Source organism: Trematomus bernacchii, unplaced genomic scaffold (genome assembly GCF_902827165.1).
Source record: "Trematomus bernacchii unplaced genomic scaffold, fTreBer1.1, whole genome shotgun sequence".
Classification (NCBI taxonomy): domain Eukaryota; kingdom Metazoa; phylum Chordata; class Actinopteri; order Perciformes; family Nototheniidae; genus Trematomus; species Trematomus bernacchii.
Window position 1 is genome coordinate 6,071,123 of NW_022987513.1, and position 6,000 is coordinate 6,077,122.

Genomic DNA, 6,000 nt, shown 5'->3' on the forward strand with positions numbered 1-6,000 from the left:
AAAAAGCTCAAAGCTGACGTATCTGAGTTGTTTTCCTGCGTGTGTGTAGCCTGTTCTGATTGGTTCAGAGGTCCAAGCCTCTGGTGTGGGTCAATGTTCTCCAGAGTGAACCATCATGGGGTCTTCAGCTGAAAAAATAAAGCAATGTCCCCTCTGTCCTCGCCTTCAATCATCAAAGCTCATCAGTCACATTCCTTAACATGACCTGAGAAAATATAAAAGCTGAATTCACAGTAAAACTTGAAATGCCAATCGTGAGTATATTTTCACATTGTAGTGTCGTTCGGCACATATTTGTATGCTGATGACATCAATTGTTAATTGAGGAGTGGTTAGTTGTGATAAATATTTTGCTCCCGAACACAATCTAACGCTCAGCTTCCTCTTCCTGCTCGTGAGTACAGGAGAGGGTTCACAGAGAGACCATCACAGAGGATGTCTGGGGGATCATTTCTCATTGAACCACTCGCACACTTTTACACACACACACACACACACACACACACACACACACACACACACACACACACACACACACACACACACACACACACACACACACACACACACACACACACACACACACACACACACACACACACACACACACACACACACACACACACACACATTCCTATCCTCGGTAAAAGTGCTTGCCACAGACTGGATGTCCCAGATTTTCGGAGCTCACGTGACAGCTAGATAAGAGGACACATCTCTCAGCACATTTGGATGATAACAATAGTTAACTGATTGTAATGTTTATGCTAAAGCTCCTTTTAAAAGATAAGTTAGTACACCACGTTTATTTTCCAGAAAAATAATATGTAATATGTTTTTTTTGTCTATTTTAGCAACACTAGCTATGTGGGTTGGTTGGATGGATCGCCATTAAATTGTGTACAAACATTCATGGTTTTGAGGGGACGTGTCCTAAAGAAGTTATTTGGCGTCACTGTAACTTTTATAGTTTTGAGTGAAATAACTTGAAAACGAATGATCTGATTGTCATGAAATTTGGTGAATGTATTCCTCAGAAAACATTGATACTTTCACTTTCCATCTAGCGCCAACATCAAGTTAAGTTTTGTGTCCAATACTGTAGCTGCAAAAATTAATATAACTAATATAAGCATTGTTTACGAAAAACCAGGATGATTTACTCATTAGCTTTTTCACCACTGACATGGTTACCATGTGTGACAAAACCAGTCCAATGGCCAATTAAAACCAGTCAAAGTACCAGAAATGGGGCGAAGCCTGCGAGCTAGTTCAGGCAGTCAACTCGAGCACCAATGATACATTAACACGTGACGCACCTCGTCCCTCTTACAACCAACCAAACACATTCTTCTAAACATGCCGCTCTATTGAAGCTGCCAGGTCTTCCTGCCTCTGCCTCTCTATGCTGCTGCTGCCACTGCTGTGTTCACTTGCTATTGCTGCGTTCATGTTCCTGCTGCTGTGTTTCATGTTGCTGCTGCTCGCCTGCCCCACCACCACCCCAGCTTCCACCCCAGCTTCCACCTGTAGGCTCGGGGGGATAGTTATCTAATCATCACTCAATGTTCTTTGTAAATCTGTGGAGTGATGAGGCCCGAGCCTAGACGCCAAACTCAAACTATATGCTGCTTCTCATAAACATATTAAGAAACACGTGAGTTGTCTGACTGAACTCAAAATAATCTCTTGCAAAACTTTATACACTGATTTTAAAGTCCAACTGCATTGGTATCATTGACAAATGTTTTATAATATCTTCAAAGGAACACCATAAACGTTAAGTGCACCAGCATTACAAGTGGTTTTCCCTAAACAGTTCTTTCACCTCGGTCCTAAAGTGGCCTTGTGTATTAGATACAGTTTATTTTCATAAATAAAATGAAGCTCTGTGAACATGTAGACAGTCACTGATGCACAAACTGTTGCTTCTTCTATTGCTTCCCATATGCAAAGCTAAGCCTCCTAGCTCATTTTTGACCAATCCACACTGACCAATGGACTGTGAGCCGTTTCAAGTCCCCGACCAGACCTAAATATGGAGTGTGGACTGCTACTTGGAGAGGTCCCAGTTCACCTCCTGCCCTGCCGTGGTGCCCTTGAGCACGGCACCGGACACCCCCCCACTCCCATTGCTCCCCGGGCGCTGTACAATAGCTGCCCACTGCTCCTAGTACTAGACTCCTGGTACTAGGATGGGTTAAAAGCAGAGAACAAATGTCACTGTGTGTGCTGTGTGCTCTGCATGTGTGACCATTAAAGAGGGTTTCATCCCTCCGATTCTTCTTCTTCTTTCAATGCATTTATATTCTCTCATTCACCACAGAAGATGACTTCCTTTATGGCAACTCACGCATTTATTGTTCCTGGCAGGATTGTAACAAACTATTTCCCAGCTCTTTTTTTGTGTTTGCTCCAAGAATCAGTGTTTATGATCAGATCAACACAAAAGGGTTGCTGTTCAGAAGTGTTTGCCAGCACTCTGCAGGGACTCCATCAGCTCCAGTCGGCAGCAGGCCAAAGTCGTGACGAATGACCCATCACAGACTAACTGCCTGACTACCTGTCTGGCCTGACACAGCAGCCTCATTCTCTCTCTCTTTTGTTTCCTGGTGTGCTAAGAATGAGTGTTTGCCATGACGTGACAGTCTTGTTCCCCATTGTGCCCTGGTGGAAAAGGTGTCTCTACCTTTTCCTCTTGGGGACTTTCTGAGGATGTGTCAGACAAACGTTACCTCTTCACTTTCCTGTGCTTTTCCGACAGTCAGGCACCAGGTCTGTTGATGGCATATACTGTAAAGCACGTAGCCATTGATTCACTAGCATGTGTCATCTGAAAATGATGGGAAAGAGACAAGAATAATTACTCATTATGCTCAGATTTAGTTATTTTAGGGATGTTTGGCGATGCAATGGTTGTTAATTCATTGACACACCCTGACATACATTAAAAGTGACGTTGAAGGGATGTTTACAGAAAATGCTTCCCTGCTAAGTAAGCAACTGAAAAGAAGTCTGTTCTATTTGTAGCTGACGCTCAAAGTGCCCTTAATTATTGTTTTGTATTTTTGAAGATTGCCTAATGTATGTTTGAACTAATGTATGTTTTAAACATTGTTATCTTTCCGGAAGTCATGTAACGTCTAGCCCCGGATGTTTACATTGTGTTGGTGAGAGATTATGGCGGCACTTAAAGTATCTTCAATGCTAATGACGTGCCTTTTCTACTGCTGGTCTACTTGGTGAACACGTTTTCACAGTGTTTCATAATTGTTCCAAGAGGTAAATAAACGTGATTGTGGACATCAGTTCGATGCGTAATGTTCTTTCAAGACCAGAGTAGTTATACAATAAAAAATGTGGTTATACAACCCTACAGGAAGACGAACATGAGTACTTACATCAGCAGTATACAGTCACTACAAACATGTGTAGAGAAGTCCTTGACAAAAACTGTAAGTCAAAACATTTGAACATAGTCTACTGTACCGGGCAGCATTTGTTCCAGCCTGATAAACCTTAATCAACAATGGCTTTATCTGACAACACAGCATGTTGGTCCCCACTTATCTTCACTTTCGAAGATATGGAAGGGAATGTACGCACGATGTTAGCAACCAACTTGGTCACGGTCTGAATTTTGGTGCAAAGACTCAGAGATGGCAAAAGTACACACATCCTTTACTCAAGCAGAAGTACAGACACTCGTGGTTAAAAATACTCTGGTAATAGTAGAAGTACTGACTAAACTTCTGTACTCAAGTAAAAGTAAAGAAGTATGGGCTTCAAAATGTACTTAAGTAAAAAGTACCCATAACTACCAACTGTTTTATAGAGTAACTGACCTTACTTTATATAATAATAATAATGTAATTGTTAGCTAATGAATGTTTTGATGCTGAACAACGGCAAAATGACAAAGTTTTCATTGGGCTCTCTTCTTTAGAGAACACCAGGAAATTATGGATACACGGATCGTGTTAAAATCAATAGGCACATAATGACTCTAAATAATAATGATCACGCCACCAAACACAGATTAAAATTAAAGTAACAAACCTATTTTAGAAATGTAAGAAGTAGAAAGTACAGGCATTTGTGTTAAAAATGTAAGATGTAAAAAGTTGTCAGAAAAATAAGTAGTGGAGTAAAGTACTGATACCAGAAAAATGTACTTAAGTACAGTAACAAAGTATTTGTACCCACCTCTGCAAAGACTCAATCTCATACCTGATTTTATGTGCACTCACAAAAGGGCAAGCTGTTTACTTAGTAAAGGATTGCATTATAAACGTAGAAACACGTAGCCAATTTGTATTTAACTCACGTAATTATGAGACAGGATGTGCATTGCTGCCATTAAGGAAATTATGGTATGTCTTTTTTTCGGATGATGTTGTGTAAAGCGCAGAACAAACAATGCTTAGGGAGGAGAAGGGAGTGGATGAATGGAACCAAACCCACAACATTCACCTATAGAAGACTGTTGTGCACGTTCTGTTTACATAACTTACGTAACTGACTCCACAATCCCTTCCTAAACCTAACCAAGTAGTTATGTTGCCTAAAGAGGTTCTGCACCTCAGGGTATTGCGCAGTGTATTGGTGGTATTTCTAAGTTGGAGAATGCAAATAAGTTTACGTAAATTATCACACTAATGCTGTAGGGGTGCATGGATGCATGGTGTTGTCAGGCCATCATGGGGTTGGAGGTTGAGGAGAGGTTATGATTGAATACCCAGTGGCAGCAGTGGGAAGAGTAAAGTCATCATGGGAAAGTGCTGGCCTTGTGCACCCCACAATAAACAAACCATGCTGAAACATCTGGAACTGTGTGAAACATCAGCACGGTTTAGCCTATTCGTACGACATTAATAATAAGATTAACTTACTCAGATAAAAAAAAGGCACACCATCCTTTTAATTTCATTACACTGCCTTTCAGGTGTCAGTTTTCCTTTACGTGCAATGACTTAATTGAATAATATGAAAACTGTGGATGATGTATTGTTTTCCTTATCTCCAGTGCTCTAATTCATCAACTTCCCCCCTACTGAAAACAAACATGATAGTGGGTGTCTATCTCACATCCTCCCTCTGGGCTGGATCGGTTGTGATGTCACTGTCCCTCACCCTGCGCCCCTGTACATAATCGGCACCAATGTCGTCCTGTGTTAAGCTTGGCTCGTGCCCAAGCCCCCCCCCACACATTTTGTCTTAGGCCTGAAGGTTTGGGGTTGAGGGTTCAGGTCTGCAACCTTTGTTACAAAACAAACACTTTGAGAGGGTAATGTAAACTCTTCCCCTTGGAGACAACCTACGTAGTTTGAGGAGACTGCGAAGTTATTGTATCTGGGCAGGTCCGGCTTATTGTCAGAGGCCCATGCTTTGTTAAATAATGAGGATTTTCCTAACTGATGCATCAAAGTCTTGTCACTTAGGTGAGTGTTAAACATGCTGGTTTTATATCCTAATATAAAATGCCTTCAATGGTTTCCAACCTTTTTTACACTCACAGTCCTGCTTATGAGCTTGTGTACCCCTTCATTGTTAGTAGTATATATTTTCCAGATGTATAGGCCATACTCTATTCATTAAATGAAAGTGGATGTTGTTAGATGATTTCATACATGTTCATATTTAGGATGGTTTGGTTATCTTTCATACTACTACTACTTCAGGTGAAGCTGAATGATTCCACCGTTAATCCATAGTTTTGAACTAACTAAATGTTCATTTTGTACTTCTAGATAACTTTTTCAAATGTTTATTTACACATTAGCTTATCATTTCAAGCATTTATAAATTACTTACTTACCGAGGTTTGATTGTAAAAAGGTCCTTAAAGAATAGATGTTGGTTGCACTGGCATGTCCATTGTAGGGAGACTTTATGTACAGTACAATTTTTTTTCATTTATTAACAAATTTTAGTCGGGACCAAAGAAGACATTTTGACGAAAACAATTTCAAAATGATAATCAAGCCATTAAAAAAGCAA